Source organism: Protopterus annectens, chromosome 3.part1 (assembly GCF_019279795.1).
Source record: "Protopterus annectens isolate FY-2018-M chromosome 3.part1, PAN1.0, whole genome shotgun sequence".
Classification (NCBI taxonomy): domain Eukaryota; kingdom Metazoa; phylum Chordata; order Ceratodontiformes; family Protopteridae; genus Protopterus; species Protopterus annectens.
In genome coordinates, this window is record NC_056732.1 from 662,900,780 (window position 1) to 662,927,893 (window position 27,114).

The window sequence follows — 27,114 nt, forward strand, 5'->3', positions numbered from 1 at the left end:
TGAAGTGGCTGTTGCCCTGGTGGAATGTGGCCTAATGTTATTAGGGACCAATTTTCCATGCTGTGTGTAGCAGTAACTAACACAGTGTCCTATCCATTTTGAGATAGTCTGCCTTGAGATGGCCTTGCCCTGTGATCCTGCAGCATATGCTACAAACAGTTGCTCAGTTTTCCTGAAAGCTTTTGTTTTGTCCAAGTAGAAGCGTAGCTATCTGTGTATGTCCATAGAGTGCAGAAGTTTCTCCCCTTTATTCTGGGGGTTTGGATAGAAAGTTGGCAAATGGATGGTTTGGTTAAGAGCCACACTAGATACCACCTTTGGCATAAAGGTAGGGTTTGTCCTTAAAGAAATCTGTCCTGATGAAAAATTATAAAGGGTTCCGCTGCCATTAATGCCTATAGCTCTGAGACTCTTCGTGCTGAAGTTACTGCCAGGAGCAGAGCTGTTTTCCATGATAAAAATTTTAGATCGGCTGTATTGGCTGGCTCAATATGGCAGGGTCAGTTTTTCCAAAACGGAATTGAGGTCCCAAATTGGTATTGGTGCTCTCCGGGGCGGTCTTATGTTTTTTGCCTCTCTGAGGTACTGCTTTAGCAAGGGATGAGAGAATAAATGAGGATCCGTGTTATAATGTGCTGAAATGGCAGAGGCATGGATCTTAATAGATGAGAAGGATAAGCCTTTGTCCAGCATCTCATTTAAGTATTGTAAAATCTGAGGAATGTTTGGGACAAGAGGGTCAAGGCTTTGAGCCTGGTTCCAGGTGCATAATCTCTTCCATTTTTCTGAGTAAGCTTTCCTGGTGCTAGGCCTCCTGGCCTCCAAAATGACATCCATAACAGCTTTAGAGAGAGGTATTGCCTATTTGACTAATGAATCTGCCATGCAGCCAGGTTTAGGGTTTTGAGCTGACCGTGCAGGATCTGATTGTTTTATTGAGTCAGAAGGTGTGCAATTGGAGGCAAAATCCATGATGGGCCTTCAGTTAAGTTCTTTAAGATTGGGTACCAGTGCTGGCGTGGCCAGTCTGGAGCAATCAGGATCATCTGTGGTTTTTCTTGTCTGGCTTTTAGGAGTACCTTTGAAAGGAGAGGCAGTGGTGGGAAGGCATATACTTTTAGGTTTTTCCAGCTGAACGAGAGAGCATCCACTTTCCATGCTTGTGTGTGATAAGTCCTTGTACAAACTTTTGTAGTTGGCAATTCAGTGGGGAGGCAAAAAGATCCATGTCTGGGCATCCCCATTTTTGCATTACCATGCTGAAGATTTGTGGATTCAATTTCCATTCGTAAGGGTCCATGATATATCTGCTTAGATAGTCTTCCAGAGTTTCTTTCCTGGAAGGAATTGTGCTTGCAGATGAACTTGATACGTCAGAGCTATGTTCCACAAGGTCATGGCTTGCCTGGATAGGGGATAAGAATGAGTGCCTCCTTGCTTATGTACCACATTACTGTGATGTTGTCTGTCTTTAATAATAATCCTGGATGCAGAAGGTCCTTGAAAGCTGTAAGGGCATTTTGGACAGCCATCTCTTTTTGATTGATGTGAAGATGCATTTGGTCTGTGGTCCACTTGCCCTGAATGCATTTTCCTGCCATGTGTGCTCCCCAGGTGTAATCCGAAGCATCTGTTAGAGTCTGCCTGGCTGTGGGTAGAGTAAAAGGCTGACCCTTGTTTAGGTGACATGCCTGTACCCACCATCGAAACTCCTGTTGTAGGCAGGGAATCATTGGTATTACTGCTTCTAAACTGTGACAGTGTTGAGTCCAAACACTTTTTAGGTACCATTGTAATTTCCTCATACGCAGTCTGGCATATGGTATTAGTAGTATGCAGGATGCCATGAATCCCAGGGCCTGCAGAATTTTTCTTGCAGGGAGATGGGACTTGGTTGCCAGTAATTGAAAATATTGAGTTAGTTGAACTTGTTTGTCTGACATGAGATAAGCCATATGGGCAGTTGTATTTAAGCTGGCACCCAGGAATATAATCTGTTGTGAGGGCACTAGTTTTGACTTCCTTTCGTTTACTGTGTACCCTAGAGAAATTAGCAACCTTTTTACAAATGCCAGACGCTTTAGAAGAATGTCCTTTGTCTCTGCTTGAATGAGGCAGTCGTTCAGGAATGGATATATTTGAATTCCTTTTTGTCTGCAAAATGCAATTACTGGTGCCAGGCACTTTGTAAAGACCCTGGGCACAGTAGATAAGCCAAAGGGCAGTGCAGAGAATTGGTAGTGCATTGTACCAGCTTTGAATCTGAGGTATCTTCTGCAATTTTGTCTGATAGGGACGTGCAGGTATGCCTCTTGGAGGTCCAGAGTAACAAGCCTAGCCTTCTTGCCCAGCATGGGTAGAAGCTGTTGTAATGTCAACATTTTGAATTTCGGAATATCCAGGTAAGTATTTAGAGTTGAAAGGTCTAGTATGGGCCTCCAGGCCTTGCCCTTTCTGGGGACCAGGAAGAGTCTTGAGTAAAATCCTTGTCCTTGTTCCTGTTGTGGTACTTTTTGAATAGCTCTCATGAATAGCTCTCATGACCCTGACCTTGAGCAGTATCCTACCTTCACCAAGAATGATGCCACAATACAGAGATAAGATGATCAGCTTTAACAATTGGCTTAAACTCGGGGATCCAATGTCTGTCTGCCTGGGATGACATGCTGGACAAGCCACGCTGCTTCGCAAGGGACGGCTTGCACCTGTCACCCCTGGGATTCCGGATTTTGGCTAAGGCTCTTGCCATCCCCATAGTGCCTTTTTTAGGCAAGGCTCAAATTCTAAACCTACCACCCTAGAACACAACAAAGAAAAAAAACTAAGGGTAATGCTGCTCAATGCCAGAAGTCTCAACCTCAAGATGCACGCACTCGAGGCCCTTCTCAGTATGGAGAACATAGATGTCTGTGCTGTGACAGAAACCTGGTTCAAGGCTCCTGAGAGCACCCCAGCACTATCAGGTTTTACCTCATATCATGCGTTCCGGCCCCAAAATCCGGACAATACCAAGAAAGGAGGGGGGTATCCATATTCATCAAGGACACCCACACCTCAAGATTGGTGGCAACGCATGATGCATCGGAAACCATCCAGGTGCAATTAACCATAGGCAAGACTGCTCTGCAATTTGTAGCATGTTACAGGCCACCCTCGCAAACTCAGGAACCTCACATGGCCTTCCTGAAAACACTGGAGGGGATAAATGCATCTCCGAACACCATCATACTAAGTGACTTCAACTACCCTAATAGAGACTGGGAACACTACTCAAGCCCAAACACTCTAGCCCAAAGGTTCCTGGAATTCATAAACTCAAATGCCATGGAACAACTAGTCACCATCCCCACAAGAGGAGAAAATATACTTGATCTCATCATCACGAACATGGGAGCACAATGTTCAACACCGGAAGTATACCCCTCACTGGTGAGATCAGATCACAAACTAATCTCGCTGGAGGTCCTCATCCCGCCCCACCAAATGAAAAGACCACAGTAAAGAACTTCGAAAGCCGACTTCACACTTCTAAAGACTAGTGTGGTCTCCTTTAAGGCCCCGAGCGGTGTGTAAACATTACTCAAACTGCTGAATCACTTACAAATGCCTTCTACCAGCACCTACAGGGCTGCATGGATCAGGCAATCCCAAGCAAAACAAAGACTCTTTGTACCAAAGGAAGCGCCCAGTCTGGTGGACCCCAGCCATAAACAAACTCTACAACAAAAGGAGAAAGCTACTACAAGATAGAGCAAAATCCTTAAAAGGTAAGACACGCTGATCACTATAAGTAAAAAGCTAAGAGCTCTCATAAAATCATCCAAATCTAATTTTGAGAAAAAATAGCTAAGGACTCTAAAGACAACCACAAGGCATTCTTTAGCTATGTCAGAAACCTAGGAGGAAACTCCCAGATATGCTCAGAATTAGTTCAAAATGATGTGAAGATTACTGATCCTACAGACATTGCCAACATACTGGCTGACAGGTTCAGTGCAAACTTCCCACCCTCCCCCCCCAAAGGAGAGAAATCTATACCAAAAGATTGTATCCCCCCAAACATCTCTACCGCCCAGGGGCGAACTGTTCTCCAAGGCAAAGAACACAGCATCCATGGGACCTGATGGTGTCCCCGGCTGTGTGCTCCACGAACTCAACGAGGAATTAAACCCACAGTTAGGACAGCTGTTTATTCTTAGTCTCACCTCGGATGCATCCAGGAGTGGCACAGCGACTGTGGTCCCACTCCACAAAGGCGGTGCCTCCACCGACCCTGGAAATTACCGTCCCATTAGCTTGACAAGCCTTATTTGTAAAGCCATGGAGAGGATCATAATGGCTCTCATAAATAAAGACATAGGGAATTTGCAGACTTTGGATCCAACCCAGTTTGGCTTTGTCAAAGGCAGATCATGCCTTTTAAACTTGGTTGACTTCTTCGAAACAGTCACCAAGGCCATTGATGAGGAAAGGCAGTCCATACAGCCTACCTAGACCTGGCGAAGGCTTTCGATACAATACCCCACTCGGGTATCATTGAAAAACTCATCAACCTAAATGTAAACCCATACATTACAAGATGGGTTGCAAACTGGCTGAGTGACAGAACCCACAGGGTCAGAGTTGCTGGAGCCATGTCAGACTCAAAGCCTGTCACAAGTGGTGTCCCACAGGGCTCAGTCCTGGGCCCACTCTTGTTTGGCATCTACTTTTCTGAAGTACAAGCAAACACAGGAGGGTTATGGCTGACAAAGTTTGCAGATGACTGCAAACTGGGCCAGAGTCGAAAACATCTGACACAGATATCCTTCAGAAGGGTCTCACAGAGACGGATAACTGGTGCCAGAGCCATGGCTTAAAGTTAAATGCCATGGCTTAAAGTTAAATGCCAAGAAATGCATAGTCATACCCTTCGGGAAAAACAAGGTTACCCCTAGCTACCATATAGGTGGCAATCCCCTGATCACAGAGGAAGTTATCAGGGACCTGGGAACCCAGGTTGACAGTAGCCTTTCATTCGACACTCATATTGCTAAAGTAGTTAGGAAGACCTTCTACATTGCCCACCTTATCATGAAGGGATTCACATCTAGATCAAGGGAGGTCATAGTCTCCCTATACTCATCAGACCAATGATTGCGTACAATGCCCCATTCGGAATGTATCTGACCCGACACTTGCAGCAGCTGGAGAGGCCACAAACGTTCCTCACCAAAAGTATAAAGGGTCTCAAAAATCTGTCTTATGCTGCCCGACTAAAAGAACTCCAGTTATATTCAGTTGCTTACCGCTTGCTCAGAGGTGACCTGTGCCTGACATACAAGGCCATGTCAAACCCAGATTTGATGAACATGCTTCATCTCAAAAAATCTAGATCCCTGAGAACCACAAGGGCGGGAGACTTAAACCTCGACACGGTTATTAATAGATAGATTCATCACCCAAAGACTCCCTATGCTGTGGAACAAAATCCCGGTTTATGTGAGGCAGAGCACCTCGCTGGCCTTGTTCAAGAGGAATCTTGACCAATGGATGGGAGATCGCAGATACACCCCAGAGGTTACCTCAGTGTCACTGCTCGACAGAGGCACAGCAAAATAATGGGCATAGTTTCTCCAAACTAAAGGGGTGGCGTAAGCCACAAAACTATGGGCTAGGCTTGTAAATGCCCTCGGGCAGATAGCCTAGTATGAACCTATGAACCTATGTCCATGAGGGCTGAAATTTGTTTTTGTGCCTCTGCCCATTGATTTTGTGGCAGGTCTGGCATTCCTTTCAGCCTTGGTAAAGTGTGAAAGTGGAACCTGTAACCTTAAGACACAATATTCAGAGCCCATTTGTCTTGGGTGATTGTTTGCCAGTTTTGAGAAAAAAGTGCTAGTTTTCCCCCTAAGGGGGCTGCCAAAAGGAAGTGCTTGGCGTACGAAGGGGGAAGCCATTGGGACTGTTTCCTGTAAGGTTGAGACTTGTCCTCACCTCCTTTTAGGGTTGAGGTCCCCCCACTGTCATTGTCTGTTAGAGCCGCCTTGGGGTTGAGATCTGTCTCTTGGGAGTCTATCTGCCTCTCTGTGGCCTGTCTGACACTGGAAAGGACCAATTCTTTGTTGGCCAATTTCTGCTAAATCGAGGTGGCTGTACCTGTAAGAAATCCTTGACTGTTTGCACAGATTTAGCTTTATTCTCCATTTTCTTTAATATCTCTTCTGCCTCAACACCAAACAATGTATCATGCTGTAAAGGAGCATCCAATAATTTTGCCTTATTATGATCAGGTAAACTCTGTTCTTTTAACCAAGCATGTCTTCGAATCACAGAACCTGTAACTGCGGCTTTACAAGAGGCCTCTAAAGAATCAAAACCACATTGCAGAGTATGTTTTCCCACCTGTTCAACTGCATGCAATAAATCCTGCATTTCTTTACAGTCAGGAGCTTCTGAGCTTGCAAGCATTTTCTGTTTTAACTGAGCCATTAAATATTGTTGGTACTTAAGCATGTGAAACTGGCAATTTAAAGCCCTTACTGCTAAAGTTGCAGAAGTGTAAACTTTCTTCCCCCATCTATCCAAAGCTCTAGAATCTGTCAGAGGGTACTGGATTTTTTGCAATGGAAGCCTTAACCCCTTTTGGACCCTGGGAAATAGTTTCTGGATCAGCAGAAGGGTTTTTTTATAAAGAAACTTGAGAGTCAGGGACTCTATAATACCCATCTGGCTTGGCTGGTGCAGGGGGCAAAGAATCAGGAGATAAACTGGATTCAGAGAACACATCATCCACAATATCTAGCACAGGCAGAATAGCCAGGGGCCTGTGCCGAGGTAATAAAAAGAAATCCCTGAGCCTTTTCTTGGACTCTGAATAATCCTGACTTTCCCAATGGAAATGCTCCCTCATGGTATGTAAAGTTTCCACAAAAGAATAATCCTCAGGAGGAGAGGCTGAAGGGATAGATTCTTTAGCATCAGAGTCATCATAGGGGGGTAGAGAGTATCCCTGGTCTGAAGAGGAATCGGAGGAAATGGAAACCTGATCAGAAGAATCAGTCTGTATCCTGCCTAGGCCTTTTCTCAGGAGGGGGATGGTGTTAGAAGAATATGTATTAATGTATATGTTTAGTGCTTATTAGAAGCTAAAAGGGTTAACACATTTCATTCTATTTTATGTACAGCTCAATTCTGTATGAGATTATAAGATGCTTTTTCAAGCTGCAGTATGCTTTCTGAAATTGCAAGATGCTCTCTGACCTAGTATATGCTAGCACAACAAAATTCATGTTTATGCCTTTTGGAAATGTATTGAGAAACAGGTGATTATCTGCTAGATCAGGAAAATGAATGAATAGTGAATGAATAGAACAATACTGTTTTCTATAATGTGATTGAATATGAAAAATCAGCCCTGTTCGTGTTATGAGAACATGCACAGCTGCGGAAAAGAAGAGATACATTAGACAAAAGACTGCTTGAAGAAATGAACTGTAATCTGTACTTGCTTTGTGCTCGAATTAGCCATAGTACCTTGAATGGTAACCTTGCATAGTGAGACGTTGTATCTGAACGGTGGTCGTCAAGGCCACGTTGTTTTTCCTTGGGAAGTTTTTTTGTAAACTTGATATGCCAGCAGAAAATCATGGACAAACAGCTGCTGAGAAATAATATTGAAAGAACTTGTGATTTATTACGTCAGCTTAGTAGGCAATACCTTGTAAGAAATGTATAAAAATAGTTTCACTTCCTGATTCTAGTTAGACAAACTGTGTATTATCACATTTTTGTCTCCTTGCTGCAAGATTAAAGTGGCTTAACCTGAACCTGCCGTGTGTTGATCATTTTGAAGTTATTTTTCCTTTGACAGATTGGTCCTTCGAGCCGGAACTCTCACTTCGCCTCAGGCCAAATGGGCCAGGTCGCATGAAACCATACGAGGAAGAAACCACATCGGTTCTTCTGCTTTGAAAGACCTCCGACTGAACTGTCGTTCAAAAGAGGCCAGCCACTTTTCTGATCTGCGACTGGAGGATGAGTCGGTAACTAATCAGAGACGGTCAAAGACGGTCAATCACGGAAGCTCAGGTAAGGTGAGAGTTACCTTTTTTCTGTTTTAGATCAGGGACTTGATTGAAAATATCTGTCAGGAGATTTGGTTTGTACAAGTCAGGGACAGAAAGATTGCAGTCTTGTCATAGATCAGGGAAACAGAATAGGTAAGACAGTTATTGTAGATAAACTGTGAAACAGAAAATCGTGGTACCACGTGAAAATAAGAAGGGTTACATAACATTTTTTCTTTAACAAAATCACAATAATATGGGTAATTAAGTGCACAAAAAGTTCCCAAAACCCACTAACCGAAGACACAAAATATATGCAATCACAACGTGCCGACAATATTAGATACTATACAAAATGGGTTAATAAATATGAATTTAACGGCAAATTAGAAAAATCCTCGTTTGTTAAACTTGTCAAACAGCTTAAAGCTGACGCAAAAGGTCAGGTAAAAAAAGCAATGTCAATTGGGGGTTCCTCAGGCACACAGGTGGATTGAGGAAGCAAACCGTAGGGAGCAAAAAAAGTAATAATTCAAAAGCTATGTTTCTAGATAAAGAAGACAATAATTTGGTAATAGCATCAGCCCTCCACCCCCTCTGCTTCCTGCACCAGAATATGAAGCGAGTGGACAAGCTGGTCCACCTCCGCTATACCCGGCTGTTACCGCAAATCCAAGACCGTACGTTAGAGATCCCATCAAGACTAGATCTCGAAGAGGAGATATTGAGTTATATGAAATAAATAAAAATTCACGAGCTATGAGTGAAGAAGAGATATGTCCACTCATAGAAGTACCAAATCCGCAGGCAGGACAGGACCCAACTTTCCTAGTATACAGACCATGGACACCTGAAGACATCCGGAAAGCCACCGAGGGAATTCCCCATCCGAAAGTTAATTTTAGAAAATTCTTAGAAGACTTACAGGGCATGAGGATAAGTTATCATTTGAATGGAGAAGAAGTAGAAAAAGTAGTCAGACAGATCGTATGTCCAGATTGGCACATGATCAGTGGCAACTGGAATCCCCGTGACGCAGAACATAAGCCACCCCCACATAGCAACGCAGAATTGGATAACAGAGTGAAAGGTCTAACAGACCGAATCTCTGAGAAATGGAAGCCTAGGGCAGACTGGACTTGCATTAATCAATGCATCCAACAGGAAGGTGAAACTGTTGACAGATATCATGCTAGATTATTAGAGTGTTTTAATAACCATTGTGGAATGCAGGTACCTGAAGATCAAACACGATTCCCCATATGAGCAGCAATTAAAGAATGCATTTTTGAAAGTCAGTATTTTGCCTATAAGCAGCTTTATTACAAAGCACATGGTAGACCATCGTACAAATAGATTACAGTCACTACTTGAATATGCTAGGCATGCCGAAAGGCATTTTAACAATAAAAAGAAAAAGCCCAAGTATTTGCTGTAGAAGACGGAGCAGAAGTTTATGTAGTACAGACCGGAAAAAAGGGCAAGAAAAATGCCCAGGGAAACAATCTGATAAAAGATCAGAAGAGTTTGGAGAGAGAAAGAAAAGGGGTGAAAGTTTTAAATGCGGAAAAAAGGGACATTTAGCAAGGGATTGCAAGCAAAACAAGAAGGCAGCCATGGAAGATAAGGAGGGTGAGGACTGACTATATGATAGTTAAGAATCACTAGAAGGGAATAACCAAGAAAAGACAAATGCAAATGTGATAAAGGGAGTAGAGAATGTGATGGAAGAAATAGAGGAAGTACAAGAAATCACCGATGGTGAAGAAAGTGAAATTTTAGACTTGGCATTATTGAGCCTAGAGCTCTATTTAGCAGACACAAAACCAGAAGTTACACTTTTGGTAGAGGAGAGGGAAGTTAAATTCCTGTGTGACTCAGGGGCTTCACGAACCCTGATACATCCTTCCAAACTACCAGAAAATTCAGAATCACTTGATTACATATTAGTGAAAGCAGTTAACGGACAGCTGAATTGGGAGCCACTCTCCCACAACATAGCAATAACTGACCCTGTTTCAGGGATGACCCAGAAAAGTAAAATTATTGTTTCTGCAAAATGCCCAGTGAACCTTTTGGGCAGAGATCTTATGCAGATATTTGGCATAGCAGTAGTACAGACTATGCAGGGTATGGAAGCACAGCGACAAATAGATACTTTTGTGGTATGACCGGAGGGTGAAACATTTTATTGCTACAGCCAGGACTTGGTTACAACTGGTCCAGGGGCAGTAACCGAAGAACTGATGAACATAGCCATCAGTAAGTCCCCCTCCCTTGACACTGATAAACAGCATTTGTTGCACTGTACTCTGTATTATTGTAGCACACCAGGACCCGATAAGGAACATGAGCAAGAGCTGTTTAAAAACCATGCAAACAGATGAGTATTACGTAATCTGTACTGGGACACAGAAGGGAACAGCGTAGTCAGCTGTTCTCTGCCCCAGGAATTCTTTGCACTCTATAAATCTAATTGATTACCACGTTAGTTTAACCAAAGACAAGAATGTGAAATGGGCAGAACTTGGAGAAAAAGTCACAAAGTGGGAGAAACAAACAGAGTTAGAATTGTCAGAATAGGGAATACAGAAACAGAAGTTAAATTGGATAACACAGACTCACCCAGCTGTACACTTGCAGTCTAGCGAGGACAGTTGATTAGCACTCTTACTAGAAGAGGAAGAAAAAGCTTTACGGAGCATAGCAGAAACTCTCTGGTCAACAGGGAAATCAGATGTAGGACCAATTCGTACAGCAGGACCAGTTACTATTACGCCAAAATCAGCAATCAGACCTCAAAAGAGAGTATCCCTTAAGGAAGGATGCAGAAATAGGAATCAAACCTATAATAGCAGCTTTACTTAAGGAAGGAGTACTGATAGAATCTCCCGATTCACCATGTAACACGCCCGTATTTCCTGTTAGGAAAGCAAACTGAGAATGGTGTATGGTCCAAGACCTACAAGCTGTAAATGACGCAGTAATACCTAGAGCACCTAGGGTGCCAGATCCACACACTCTATTGAATGATTTGAAGCCTCAACAGAAGTATTTATCTGTGGCAGATATTAGCAATGCGTTCTTTTCGATACCGATACACCCTGACAGCCAACATTGGTTTGCATTCACATTTCAGGGGAAAACGTATACATACACTCTACTACCACAGGGGTATTGTGAAAGCCCAACAATATTTGCACAGGAGATGGCAAGCAACTTGGCAGGATTTAGCCCACCAAGAGGCAGCCAAATTTTACTTTATGTAGATGACATCCTGCTGGCAGCCCCCACCCAACAAGAACGTAAAGAAGATACCATAGCATTACTACAATTTTTAGCCACACAAGGTCATAAAGTAAACAAAAACAAATTGCAGCTTTGGAGAAAGCAGGTTAAATACCTGGGATATGTAATATCCACAGAAGGCAGAACATTAGATGAAGATACAAAAATAGCAATTTTGCAAGTATCCAAACAGACTACCAAAAAGGAAATTATGTCCTTCCTGGGCACGTCTAATTTCTGTTGGAGTTGGATTCCAAACTATGCCTTGGAGTCGACTCCACTGACCAACTTGATATACAAGAAGCCTATGGCAGCACAAGACTAATGGACACCAGAAGCAGAATCAGCTTTCTGCAAACTGAAACAAAGTACAGTTGTGTACACCTACCATAAATGTAGATGTTCGAGTGTCTTCACTGTTGCAGTCATAACTGTAGGGTGCTCCTGCCGGCAGGCAGCCCGAGGTCGGCCAGAATCCCAAAGTCTGGGTCCGGCGTCGGCTGTAAAAGCCAGTATCCTGACGTCAGTACGCCTTGGTACATAGCCCTCAGCCGACGCCATCTTCTCCAGCCTTTCTTGCCCTAGATGTCAGAATACCTCCAATAAATCAAAAATGAATCCAACAAAGGAAACACAAATACACCACAAAAAGGAAAAGAGGGGATAGGAGGGAGGGAAACCCCGACTGCAACAGTGAAGACACTCGAACATCTACATTTATGGTAGGTGTACACAACTGTACTATGTTCTTCGTGTTTCACTGTTGCAGTCATAACTGTAGGGTGGAATCCCAAAGCAGTGTAGAGAGGGAGGAGGCTTTAGATAGAAGGGGAGGCAAGAATACCCTGCAAGACAGCAGAGGCAAAGCCTGCCCTAGACTTAGAAAACAAAGGGAGATTGTAGTGCTTGGAAAAAGTATGCACTGAACTCCAAGTGGCAGGTACTCCTCTGAGAAAAGCTGTAGAAGTAGCAGCTGCTCTAGTAGAATGACTTCTAATGGTTCCAGGAAACTGTTTACCATGATGAGTGTAACAAAATCTGATCCCATAAGCAATCCATTTGGAAATGGTTTGTTTAGAAATAGGTTTTCCAAGTGAACTGGAGGCAAAGGAAACAAACAGTTGGTTAGACTTTCTGAAATCTTTAGTCTTGTCCAAGTAAAATCTTAACTGCCTGTGCACATCCAATGAATGCAAAATCCTTTCCCCTTTATTTTGAGGATTTGGAAAGAAAGTAGGAAGGTGAATTGTCTGATCCAAGGCCACTTTCGAAATCACCTTAGGCATGAAAGTAGGATTGGTCCTCAAGGATACTCTGTCCTGATGGAAAATAAGGTAAGGTTCCACAGCCATAAGAGCTTGCAACTCTGAGACCCTTCTGGCAGAGGTCAAAGCTAACAAAAGAACAGTCTTCCAAGATAGAAACTTAATATCTGAAGAAGCAGCAGGCTCAAAAGGAGGCAAAGTAAGTTTTTCTAAAACATAATTCAGATCCCAGGCAGGGACCGGAGGGGTCCTTGGAGGCCGCAAATTTTTAGCCCCCCTCAAAAACTGCTTCACCAAAGGATGTGAAAAAACAGGAGGATCAGAACTAAAATGCGCAGAGATAGCAGAAGCATGAATCTTAATGGAAGAAAATGAAAGTCCCTTAGATAAAAGCTCCGAAAGATACAGCAAAAGAGAGGAGAGATCAGGAACCTGAGGATCAGTACCTCGGTCCTGCATCCAAATAGAAAACCTCTTCCATTTAGAGGCATAAGACTTCCTAGTGCTAGGCCGTCTAGCTTCCAAAAGAACATCCAAAACTTGTTTGGGAAGACTAGAGGCAATCAAATTCCTTTGAAGAGCCAAGCTGCCAAGCAAAGGGTCTTGAGGTTGGAATATAGCAACTGACCCTGATGCTGGGACAGAAGCGAAGGGTTCAGTGGAAGAATCCAAGGAGGCCCCGAGAACAGGAGTTTTAGAGTCGGATACCAAAACTGTCGAGGCCAATTTGGAGCAATCAAGATGAGGAACTTGGGCTTGTCCTGCTTTATCTTCAGTAGTACCCGAGGCAGTAGAGGAAGAGGAGGGAAGGCATATGCAGACAGACTTCTCCAACTGAAAGACAGGGCATCCACTCTCCATGCTGTTTTGTGGAAGGACCTGGTGCAAAAGCGAGGCAGCTGATGATTGAGATGGGATGCGAACAGATCTATCTGGGGACATCCCCAAACTGCAGTAATCCTTTTGAACAAGTTGGTGTCTAGCATCCATTCGTGAGGATCTGAAATGTTTCTGCTCAGGCTGTCTGCTAAAAGATTTTGTTTCCCTGGAATGAATTGAGCCTGGAGATGCAGATTCAAATTTAGAGCTGTGTCCCATAAACTCATAGCCAGTCTGCAAAGGGGGTAAGAATGAGATCCCCCCTGCTTGTTGATGTACCACATGACCGTGGTGTTGTCTGTGCGAATTAGCAGAGGCCCTGGTAGTAAAAGGTGCTTGAAGGCCAAAAGGGCATTTTGAACTGCCAACATCTCCTTCAGATTGATGTGCCAGTGAAGATGGTCCTTTGTCCAGGTTCCTTGCTGGCAATTGTCTAGAAAATGTGCTCCCCAAGCATAATCCGAGGCATCCGTGGTTAGGATTTGAGTAAGTTGAGGGAGACGAAAAGGTTTTCCTTAGTTTAAAATGCATGCCCTGGACCACCAGAGGAATTCCTTCTGGAGGCAGGGGATCAGATATCAGAATATCCAGATCGTGATAATGCTGTGACCATACACTTTTCAGATACCATTGAAGCTTTCTCGTGTGAAGCCTTGCGTTTGGAATCAACAGAATGCAGGAAGCCATGTAGCCCAGAGCCTGCAGGAATTTCCTTGCAGTGAGCTGAGATAGAGTTGCCAAGGTGTTGAAAGTAGAAGCCAGCTGAGTTTGTTTTTCTGGAGTGAGGTAGGACCTTTGTAAGGTTGTGTTTAAGAGGGCTCCCAAGAATACCATTTGTTGAGAAGGGATTAAATGTGACTTTTTTATGTTCACTGAGAATCCCAGTAAGAGGAGAAGACGTTGAACGAAGTCTAGGTGTTGAAGCAGAAGATCTTTGCTGTCTGCCTGAATAAGGCAGTCGTCCAAATAGGGGTAAATCTGAATCCCCTGAAGTCTGCAGTAAGCCACTACTGGTGCCAGGCACTTGGTGAAGACTCTGGGCGCAGTAGATAAACCTAAGGGCAGAACAGAGAATTGAAAGTGCCTCGAACCTGCCTTGAACCTGAGGAATTTCCTGCATTCTTGTCTGATAGGGATATGCAAATAGGCTTCCTTTAAGTCCAATGTCACCATCCAGGCGTCCTGAGAGAGCATTGGAAGTAACTGTTGCAGAGTGAGCATCTTGAACTTTGGAATTTCCATAAAGGTGTTTAACACAGAAAGGTCCAGAATAGGTCTCCAAGAGTTTTGTTTTCTGGGAACCAGAAACAGCCTTGAATAAAATCCTTTTCCCATTTCCAAGAGTGGAACTATGGCTCTCATGGCCAGAAGAGCATCCACTTGAGTTAAGGCCTCTGACCATTGAAGTTTTGGCAGATCTGGCCAACCGTGAGTCCTTGGCAAAGTGTGAAAGTGGAACTTGTAACCTTTTAAAATCACATCCAATACCCATTTGTCCTGGGTAATACGAGTCCAATTCCTGTAAAAAAGAGACAGTTTTCCTCCGAGAGGGGCGTCCAGGTAAAGAGGTCCTGAAGCCCAACCGAGAGAGTCATTGAGTCTGTTTTCTTTGAGATTGGGATCTGTCTTCTCCCCTTCTAGGTGAAGAAGCAGTCCATTGTCTAGATCTGTACGAGGTCCGGCCTTGACCACGGCCTCTGGAGCGTCTATATCTTCCCCTTTGAGGCTTGTCAGACGTGGGAAAGGACCAATTTTTAGTGGGCCAATTCCTGGAAAATCTAGGAGGCTGAACCTGCAAGAAATCTTTTACAGTCTGCATGGACTTTGCCTTTTCTTCCATCTTTTTAACAACTTCCTCAGCCTTAGAACCAAAAGGAACATCATGTTGAACAGGGGCATCTAATAATTTAGCCTTAACCTGTTCAGGCAAACTTTGTTCACGAAGCCAGGCATGTCTCCTAATCACAGTACCAGAGGCAGCAGCCCTGCAGGAAGCATCCAAGGCATCAAAACCACAATGTAAACTATGCTTGTTAACCTGTTCAGTAGCATGCAAAACATCCTGAAGTTCCTTATCCTCTGCACAAGCAGGTACGGAAGCAAGCTTTTGCTTTAAAACAGACAAAAGAAATTGCTGGTATTTAATGAAACTGGCAATTCAATGCCCTTACAGAAAGGGTAGCAGAAGTATATACCTTTTTGCCCCACCTGTCTAAAGCACGAGAATCCTTCTCAGAGGGAATAGGATTTTTAGAAGTAGCAACCTTAGCAGCCTTAGAACCCTGAGAAATAGTTTCAGGGTCAGCAGAAGGATTTTTAAATAGAAATAAATGAGAGTCAGGAACCCTATAAAATCTATCAGGCTTAGAAGGAGCAGGAGGCATGGAATCAGGATTCAAATTAGCCTCAGAAAAGCATCATCCACAATGTCCAAAACAGGAGGGATAGCTAAAGGCCTATGCTGAGGAAGAAGAAGAAATTCTCTAAGCCTCTTTTTGGAAGCAGAATATTCCTGTCCTTCCCAATGAAAATGTTCCCTCATCTCATGCAAGGTTTCCCCAAAGAAAAATCCTCAGGCGGAGAGGCCGAGGGCAAAGATTCCTCAGCATCCGAATCCTCATAAGCCGGCAAGCAATAGTCCTGATCAGAGGAAGAAACAGAAGAGACAGAGGCCTGGTCAGAAGAATCCAGAGTAACATCCTGTCGAGGCCTTTTCTCAGGAGGGGGGTGAGAACCCTAATCATTGTAAGCAAGTCTTCAGCCATCCTCAATAATTGTTTTTGTGTCTTGGGAGTGGATTCAGAAGCAGCTTGAGCTGAAACTTTAGACTTAGAAGGAGTCTTTGTCTTTGCCTTTGAAATAGTAATGTGAGTAGGCCTGAAAACCCCCTCAGAAGCCGGTACCTGCACAGCGGTTCCGGACCCATCTGAAGGAGCGACGTCCGAAGGTCCTGCAGCAGTTAAAATAGTGGGCCTTGATGGCTCCCCATGGGAGTCCGTATCGGCCATCGGTTCAGAAGCGGCGGACGACAGGGGCTGCAAAAGCGCCTCACTGACGACAGCCGAACCGGACGCTGGCTCCAGCTGCAACGAGTCCTGTTTGGACCTCGGAGGCCTGTCTTTATCTTTGCGCTTCTTTTGAACTCCGGTAGTATCCAACGACATTCTGTAATTGAAGCGTCTGCCAAAATAATTTAAAGCCCAGTCGTACCTGCGTTTGATAGTACGAGAGTTGAACCTGGCACAGAACAGACAACAAGAAACGTCGTGGTCAGGGCCTAAACAAGGTAGACAGTAAGAGTGGAAATCTTTATGAGGTATTTGCTTCCCACACGCTATACAATTATTAACTTTCTGACATCGGAGGAACAAGAAAAAGATTCCCCAATGGGGTACTTAGCTTTGAGAAGAGAAGTAACAACTTCGGACCGACAACAACCAAGAATGCTGTTCAAAAATCGCCAACCAACGTTTTGCGAGCTGCTTTCCACCGCACGGCAAGAAAGACTGGGGAAGATGGCGTCGGCTGAGGGCTATGTACCAAGGCGTACTGACGTCAGGATACTGGCTTTTACAGCCGACGCCGGACCCAAACTTTGGGATTCTGGCCGACCTCGGGCTGCCTGCCGGCAGGAGCACCCTACAGTTATGACTGCAACAGTGAAACACGAAGAACATCTGACAGCATCCTCATTAGTTTTAGGATTACCAAACTATCAAATGTTTTTTCCAAACTGTAGATTGTAAACAAGGTTACATGACATCAGTGTTAACACAGCAGCATGGGGATAAGCAACGCCACATAGCTTATTATTCATCACAGCTGGACCAAGTGGCGCGATCCCTGCCCCACTGTGTAAAAGCAGTAGTTGCAGCTGCAATGGCAGTACAGGCTTTGGCCTCAGTAGTGTTGTTCCACCCTCTCTCATTGAGAGTGCCTCATGCAGTCGCAATTATTTTACTGCAAGAAAAAGTAGCATATCTTTCTCTTGCTAGACATCTTTTCTGTATGACTATACTCCTGAGCCAACCTCATATGACAATTGAATGATGTACAACTCTAAACCCGTCTACCTTGCTCCCGACCCCTGCGGATGGCACACCACACAGCTGCCTGCAGGAAATTGAGCAAAAGACATTGCCTAGAAAAGATCTAACGGATGTTCCCTTGGATGATGCCGAGGTGACATTATGTGGATGGCTAATGCAGAAGGGGTCCTACAAGACAGAATCTAGTAGGGTATGCAGTAGTTTCTGATACTGAGATTTTAGAAGCAAAGTCTTTACCACACAACTTACCTGCACAAGCAGCAGAATGGATTGCTTTGACAAGGGCATGTACCGTGGCAAAGGGTAAATGTGTGAACATTTTTACTGACAGCCAGTATGCTTTTTCTACTGTACATGTCTTTGCACAACAGTGGAAAAATAGAGGAATGATAACATCTACTAGTACACCGATTAATCATGCGCAATTTATTTTAGATTTGTTAGAATCTATTCAGTTACCTCAGAAAGTAGCTATTTGTAAATGCATAGCTCATACCAAGCAACAGGATAGGATTTCAAAAGGTAATGCGAGAGCTGATATAGCTGCAAAACAGGCAGCTTCAGAAGTATTTCTTTTGAGTGAGGAATTACAACCTTCTGAGATTTTAGATTTATAAATGATAAAAACAATGCAGACACTTACTACAAATGTAGAAAAACAAAAATGGATAAAACGAGGAGCAATTCTTAAGAAAGGGCTGTACATCTCCAAAGAAAGAAAACCAATTTTTCCGTCTAACTTGTTTAGACATGCAGCTTTGTTGAGCCATGGGCAGTGCCATGTCTCAACAGGGGGGATGGTACAGTTAGTGAACCGGGTGTTCACTGCATATGGATTTACAAACTACACAAAAAATGTTTATGCAGCATGCCATGTTTGTAACAGGCATCATGCACAAGGGGCATTGAAGCCTAAGTAAGGGAGTTTCCCAACACCACCGTACCCGTTCCATACTATCTGTTTGGATTTCATAGAACTAAACAAATGTGAAAATAAGAAATACTGTCTTGTCATTATAGATATGTTTTCCAAATGGGTGGAAGCTTTTCCGACCAAAAATTCAGATGCAGCTACTGTTGCAAAAGTCCTTGTTAAAGAAATTATTCCTAGATTTGGCATACCAGAAAAGATCTACAGTGACAAAGGCACACACTTTGTGAATCAAACCATACAACAGTTGAGATGAGATTTCGAATTTCCTTAAAGAACCATTGTGCATACCACCCCCAATCCGCAGGATTAGAGAGGCATGATGGGGTTTTGAAAAACAAACTTAGGAAATTGATTAGTGAGAGACATAACTGGGTGCACTGCCTGCCTCTGGCACTGTTGAGCATGAGAACTGTTCCAAATGCAAAGGGGTTAACTCCTTTTGAAATACTGTTTGGGAGGGCATATTATATACCTCAGTGGAAACCTCTCATGCCTGCAGACCAGGAGGCTGACAGTTCACTTGCAGAGTATATGAGACGACTTTTGTAATAAACAACTTTTGCAGTTAAATTCTGTTTCAGATAAAGAACAAACCAGACCATCGGTAGCAGCAGTAGTCCCAGGCACGTGGGTCTGGGTGAAAGTCAACACCCACTGCAGTCAAGATCGCAGAGCGAGCATCCTGGATTCATCTGGCATACTGTAAATTGGTTAAAAACTTTGAACTGGACAAAAAACTTGTTACTGTTACACAAAAACAAAATGACCAGATACGGAGCAAATAGAAATGCTGAACAACCTCAGAAGTATTGCATGATCATTCTGTTGGCCATACTGATAACATTAATCTTTTTGTTGTGGCCTTTCCTTTTTCCAGCCACACGAGCTGAACTGAATAAACGTGAATCATTCATAGACTGGCATCCGACCTTTAACACTTACCAAGCAATTAAATATGTGTATGCTGAAACTTTTAATGTTTTGAATTGCTGGATCTGCACAGCTATACAGATAGCATACAGGGGATTATTAATGACTGCTGTCCCCCTAGGGGTCAATGAGACCTGGGAAAATTTGCTTTTTGATACTACAACTGTAAAATCACAAGACAAAATAGAATTGTACCCGCCTGTTACACAAAAGGGAATTGTATGTTTTTACAAAAATTATACTGTTCAGGTAGGTTGGAGTAATTGTAATGTGACTATTCCTTACAAATGTTATACCAAAGCCAATAATGCAGGTTATATCTGTGATGCAAACTAGGACTCGTATCTCGAGTCGATTCATAAGACTATTGATGAGATACAGTGTAATCCTGTTCTTTTAAAACAAAAATCTATTATTGATAAGAAATTGTTTCATGCAGGGCAAGTGTATATTAATACTGAAGTAGAGAATTATTTTGTTTGTGGGAAAAGGGCATACAAATGATTACCCAGTTGTTTTTTGGGTTACCTGGTTCCGGCCATATGACACACTGCAGTTTTGCCTCAGGGAAGAAATCAAAATGTCAGAGAGGTCACCAAGAAAACCGGAAATCCAATCAGAAAGCCTGAAAATCCAGTGGGACGAATCTAAGCAGGCTGGAGAAACCGTAATTCCATAAAAAACAAAGACAAACTGACACACATGGACTTGAGTGACACTATTATATCGTGGGCAGGTATAGCCCCTGCATATGGCACAGTGAAATCGATTTGGGAGCTCAGAAAACTGTCCAAACTTCTTGAAGTAATGAGTAATGCAACTTTTTCTGCTCTCGAGTTAATGACTGATGAACTGAATGCTAGGAGAACTGTGGTGTTTCAAAACCGCATGGCTCTTGACTTCACCCTAGCGGCGAAAGGTGGTACGTGCGCTTTCATAAAAGAGGAGTGCTGTTCGTATATTCCTGACAATCAGCATGAGATAAACAACCATCTTGAAGTGTTTCAGCAAGTGTCGACCATGACCAAACCAGGCCCAAACCCACTGACGGACCTTTTCCAGAATTTGTTTGGGGGGTGGGGTAGCATCCTAATGAACATCCTGATTGCCATTTGTGTGGGATTACTCCTATTAGGAGTGTGTGTTTGTTGTGGTACTGCCTGCATGAAAAGATTGATCAAAGATTTTATAGACATGTCAGTTTCTGAGACTTTATATCAAAGTACTGAAATTGAAGAACTGCTGAAAAATGAAACACTTTCATAAATTTAAACTGAATGACTCTCTTAACTGCAAATTCTGAGAAGAAGCAATTGTTTATGCTTTTGAAAATAGAATAAAAAGTATTAACAGGTTAGAAATGTTAGAAGAATATGTATTAATGTATATGTTTAGTGCTTATTAGAAGCTAAAAGGGTTAACACATTTCATTCTATTTTATGTACAGCTCAATTCTGTATGAGATTATAAGATGATTTTTCAAACTGCAGTATGCTTTCTGAAATTGCAAGATGCTCTCTGACCTAGTATATGCTAGCACAGCAAAATTCATGTTTATGCCTTTTGGAAATGTACTGAGAAGCAGGTGATTATCTGCTAGGTCAGGAAAATGAATGAATAGTGAATGAATAGAACAATACTGTTTTCTATAATGTGATTGAATATGAACAATCAGCCCTGTTCGTGTTATGAGAACATGCACAGCTGCTTAAAAGAAGAGATACATCAGACAAAAGACTGCTTGAAGAAATGAACTGTAATCTGTACTTGCTTTGTGCTCGAATTAGCCATAGTACCTTGAATGGTAACATTGCACAGTGAGAAGTTGCATCTGACCGGTGGTCGTCAAGGCCACATTGTTTTTCTTAGGAAGTTTTTTTGTAAACTTGATATGCCAGCAGAAAATCATGGACAAACAGCTTCTGAGAAATAATATTGAAAGAACTTGTGATTTATTATGTCAGCTTAGTAGGCAATACCTTGTAAGAAATGTATAAAAATAGTTCCACTTCCTGATTCTAGTTAGACAAACTCTGTATTAGCACATTTTTGTCTCCTTGCTGCAAGATTAAAGTGCCTTAACCTGAACCTGCAGTATGTTGATCATTTTGAAGTTATTTTTCCTTTGACAGATGGGAACCCCTGATTAGAGTAATGAGGTCTTCGGTCATTTTAAGCATCTGTTTCTTAGGCATGGAGAACTGTCCAGGAGAATGCTGTACTTGCTTGGCTTTAATGGTACTTTTGTCTTGGCTGTTTCTTTAATGGTAAGTTGTGAAGGTCTGAAAACACCCTCAGAAGCCGATGCCTACTCAGCAGCTCCAGATCCATCTGAGGGATTAGTTTCCATACGCCCAATACCTGGAGTTTCCAGAGGCCTAATTGTCTCCACGTGGGAGTCTGAGGCGACCTGTGGCTCTGAGGTAGCGGGTGTCAGGGGCTGCGAAAGCGCCTCACTGAGAACCAGCAACTGGCCTAGAAGTGGTTTCTTCGTCAGTTTTGGACCTCTGATGCCTGTCTTTATCCTTGTCTTCGCGTTTTTTTTCGGAATTGCGGTCGTCGGTTGATGCAAGGGCATAGTATAATTGAACCTTCGGCCAAAGCAGTGCAAAGCAAAATCAAAACGTCATTTTATAGTGCGTTTGATAAATCTAGCACAAAACCGACAACTAGTGAGACTTTGTGATCAGGGCCTAGGCATGGAATACAGCAAGAGTGGAAGTCCTTATGAAGTATTTGCTTCCCACAAGAAATACAATTATTAATTTTTTCTGACATCTGTCTGAGGCAAGAAAAAAGTTTCCCCAACGGGGTACTTAGCTTTATTGAAGACTTCAGATCTGAAATTTGACTTCGAAAATCTCAGGAGTCGGCTGACAGGCACTTGTGAACTGCTTCTGCTTTGGGCACCGCGCGGCAAGAAAGAACGAAGAAAATGTCGTCGGATGCATCTTCTATACCCCTGGTGCACTGACGTCAGGGAAGAAGCGACAGCAACCAACGCTGGACCAAGACTTTGGAACTCTGGCCGACTGCGGGACCGCCTGACAGCAGGATAACCCAAGTGTAATGACTGCAGCAGTGTAACACCATGAACATCTACTCATTCTAACAAATGCAGTTAAGTGACTAATGGTCTCAAAGGAATAACAAGAAATTTTGTGCATCCACGCCACTACTATCAGATGAATGCCATCAGACATGACTAATGAAAGTGCAAGGCTAGCACTGGTCTGTGCAGGATGACGTGCACAGCAACAGCAAAACTGGATGAATACCACTGCTTTGCTGCTGAGTAAAACCTTTATGTTATTGTTTACTGCTGTAGTGATACTCCAAGATCCGGTACTTTCATAGTTAAAAGCAAATACCATGCCAGAATCATACATTCTGCAAGTAATGACATGATTTTCAAATTGTTAAAACAGAAGTCACTAGTATTTCACACCTACCACATGCCTCATGGTCCTTGGTGTAAAAACTATTACTCTGCATGTTTTTATACAAGACAGTAGATTATAAAGCATAAGCATGTGGCATCCACTGCAAGCCACTGTTTTTTTTTTTTGAATCATCATTCTTTTCAGCCCTATAATCTATCATTAGATAATCCAAGTTATTACTATACACACACTAACTGGGCTCTTTACTGATAGTGGAAGTTTTTTTCTCCTTTTATATCAATGTAAGCTGACAAAGCTGGGCATTCTTTCAAAACAAGTGAAACATTTTTGCCTTTGAAAACAATCCTAGAAAATAAAATGTCAGTAAGAAACAACAGTTAATGCAACTACAACCACTAAACTGTTCACAGACTTGTCTTGCATACATTTGCTGGTGGGGGAGACTGTGCTTACCTACAAACGCAACCAATACTGCTGCTGCAGTGGACTCCCAACCTGAAAACAGCAAAAAAATACACCATGAGAAAATTACTCCTTTTCTGAAAGCATTAACTGGCGTAATAAAGTCCTTAAGGCTACACTTTTGATAATTAAATACTGTGAGGTATGTTGACCTTGCTTCACATGATAAACAGTTTCAGATGAGTTTTACTTTTTTGTGTTGATGATTCTGCATCTTCAGTGTTGTGTTTTGCTGCCCCACTGAAAGTACCGCATGAATGACAAATCATCATAATTCTGAAGCTAGTTTACTTTATAGTGGTTAGAGCATTTTTGGTATTGGTCTCTATGTTCTCTCATAGTGTTTTTGAAAAATCTAGCAATTTTTCTGCTCAAACTCTACACTGGATTGTAAAAGAATTCTAGGCTAAAGAATCTAGAGTCTTTTTAAGCCTAGCCATGCATGCCCTATTTTTCCTGATTATCAATGCCCAATGACTAGAACAGCCTTGGTACATGCCAGTGCCTTACTGCATCTGCAAGCTGCATCTATCCATAAGGGACACAGGCGACAAGCCAGGGGTGAATTTGGAACTTCTCATCCACTAGTCCAAATTGTGTCTGAATAGGCCTAGGGAAGAGCTCTGCTTCACATGAATGAGGAGTTTGCTCCCAATACATGCCTGTCCCTCCAACATATTTTATGTCACAGATGAGGCTCAAATCAGGTGATTTTAGTGCTGTTTGTTTTGTGAATGTGCAACAGATCCATCAGGGCAGGATCGGAGAATGAATTGTAGGTTAAGCATTGATTTCCCCTCAGTAGTCTGTAGGAGACCAAGTACAGGGATAGAGTTAAGAAGCAGTACTCACAGAACATATTACATACATACAATACTCTTTCACTAAGTAGCCTCTGTGGCTGCTCCAGCTGTTCAAATGGATGGTTGGGTACATGTCAAAGGGTGCACTGTACTAGATTACTGGTCTTTAATGAGGGATGAGTATAGTGGGACCATGATCTCCTTATTTCTGGATGCCATGTCCTTGCTTATAAGTTGTGCCATGCAGAAAGATTTTCTCACCACCATGGACATCTGGTGATCAAAGTTCAGGTTACTGTCAACCCAAGCTCTCAAGTCCCTTACCACAGAGTCTACTCTTCTGGACAAAGTACAGCACTTCTACACATAGGTTATGGAATAACTGCTCCATAGAAGTTGCAAAAAATTACTTCAAAGTCCAATACAACTGAAGATAAGGGAAAGGAAAACAAACCTACTTCACAGTCTTCTTGAAAATCATCTGATATAGTATAGAAGACAATGCACGAAACTCTATGGTAGAATACCAAGCAACAGCCCAATAAATTAGTACACAGTCAATAGAAATAAAGGTTGGAAAAGGTCTTCAGTAGTATGCACCGAATGACAGACATCCCAAAAGAAGTTCTACCTTTGTAAGGGCAGTACAAACTATATGAATTTGTAAACATGCATAACCATCTACTCTTGTTAGCATTAGCACAGCCATCCAGGGTGAACACAGCTTTCAAATCTGAATTACAGGTAACCCAGCAGTAAATGACATGTTAGTACAATAGCCAAGTTTAAATCAGCCTTCTGGAGATCTAAGACAATACAGCTGGCAATTTATATTGGTAAGGTATGTGAAAACTACAAAACATACAGCTGTGCGAGAACTTACTATGAAGTACAGGTGTGTATGCTGCACTTTCCATAACAGCTGATGTTCAAATTTCCCCCCAAAAAATCTGCCCCATAAAGTACAGTTTTGTACCTACCTTAAATGTAGATGTCCGATAGACATGCAACTGCAGTCATAACATGTGGGTTGTCCTGCCTCAGGCAGCCCTCGGTCGGCCGGATTCCAAAGTCTGGGTCTGACGTCGGCTGATGTCGCATTTCTCCTTGACGTCAGAGCGGCTGGAGTACATAAGCATCTGCCGACGCCATTTTCTTCAGTGTTTCTTGCCCCAGATGCCAGGTGCCCTCCAAGGAAGGCTGTAATCAAATTGGAAGACAAAAACAGGATTCCAAACAAATAAATGAGCAATAAAACAAATACACCATAACAGATATCCCCAGCTAAGAGTAACAGGGATAGGAGTGGACCCTAGGCATAGAGGGGTATGGAGGGAGGGAAAATCCGACTGCAGTTGCATGTCTAATCGGACATCTACATTTATGGTAGGTACAAAACTGTACTATGTCCTTCAAGAATGCAACTGCAGTCATAACATGTGGGTAGAATACCATAGCTTAGCTGGGGGAGGAGGTATGCTCTAGGAAAGAGATGGTGTGGCAATCAAACCCTGCAGGACTGCCGAAGCAAAGCCTGCTCTGGATCTTGAGTATAGAGGGAGATTGTAGTGTTTGGAGAATGTATGCACGGAGCTCCATGCAGCAGCTTCTAGAATGTCCTTGGTAGGCACCCCTCTAAAGAATGCTGTAGAGGCGGCTGCAGCTCTGGTGGAATGTGGTCTGACATTGGCTGGAACAGTCTTTCCATGAAAGGAATAACAGAATCTGATGTAATGTCCAATCCATTTAGAAATAGTCTGTTTTGAAATTGCTTTTCCTTGGACTGCAGGGGCGTAAGCTACAAAAAGTTGTTCAGACTTCCTGCTGGTCTTGGTTCTGTCCAGGTAGTATCGAAGTTGTCTGTGAATGTCCAAGGTATGCAACAGTCTTTCCCCCTTATTCTCAGGATTGGGGAAGAAAGCAGGCAGATGAATGGGCTTGATTTAAAGAAACCCTAGATACCACCTTTGGCATAAAGGTAGGGTTGGTCCTTAATGAAACTCTGTCTCTATGAAAAATAATAAAGGGTGGTATTGCCATTAGGGCCTGCAGCTTCGAAACCCTTCTTGCTGAGGTAATTGCCAACAGGAAAGCTGTCTTCCATGAGAGAAATTGCAAGTCAACTGAAGCTGCTGGCTCAAATGGAGGTAGAGTCAGTTTTTCTAAGACAAAATTGCGGTCCCAGGCTGGCACTGGGGCCTTTCTCGGTGGCTTAATGTTCTTGATTCCCCTGAGGAATTGTCTAAGTAAGGGGTGAGAAAAAAACAGGAGGATCAGTGTTGTATCTAGCTGAAATAGCAGATGCATGTATCTTTATGGAAGAATATGAGAGGCCGTTCTTTAACATATCTGCCAAATATTCCAAGATGAGTGGGATGTTCAGCAATGATGCATCATGTCCCTTGCTGGTATTCCAATTGCTGAATCTTTTCCACTTTGCTAAGTAAACCTTTCTGGTGGATGGTCTTCGAGCCTCTGTTAGTATCCGCTGAACTTCCTTGGAGAGATAAGCTGAAGTTATTTATGGGATCTCCCAGGCTGTTAGCTGCAGTGTCTGAAGATTTGGATGCAGTGTTTCGAAATTGTGTTGAGTCAAAAGTAGAGGCCACTGGGGGAGGGCCCACCTCCTGGTGTGACATATGCTCCGTAGTAGTGGGTACCAGTGTTGTCTTGGCCAATCCGGAGCTATTATGATTCCCTTGGGCTTCTCTGCTTTGATCTTTAGTAATACTGAGGTCATCAGTGGCAGAGGTGGGAATGCATAGATTGCTAGGGAGTTCCAGTTGAATGAGAGGGCATCTATTTTCAAAGCTTTTGGGTGGTATGTCCTTGTGCAAAATTTTGGTAGAAGATGGTTGAGGTGAGAGGCAAATAGGTCCACTTCTGGCTTGCCCCATGTCGAAGTGAGTTGTCTGAAGGCCTTCGGATGTAACCTCCACTCGTGTGGATCTGTGAAATTCCTGCTTAGGCTGTCCGCCAACACATTGTCTTTTCCTGGAACAAACTGGGATTGTAACTGGATGTTTAGGCTCAGTGATTTCTCCCAAAGCTG

General features: G+C 43.0%; 1 protein-coding gene across 1 annotated transcript in view; it reads right to left on the reverse strand.

The window, feature by feature from the left end:
• The window catches only part of CYRIB (CYFIP related Rac1 interactor B), a gene marked incomplete in the record, with an annotated part of 1,384,994 nt that overhangs the window by 554,624 nt on the left and 803,256 nt on the right, over positions 1-27,114 (reverse strand). The window contains 1 exon segment of the mRNA XM_044066242.1: positions 23,251-23,292.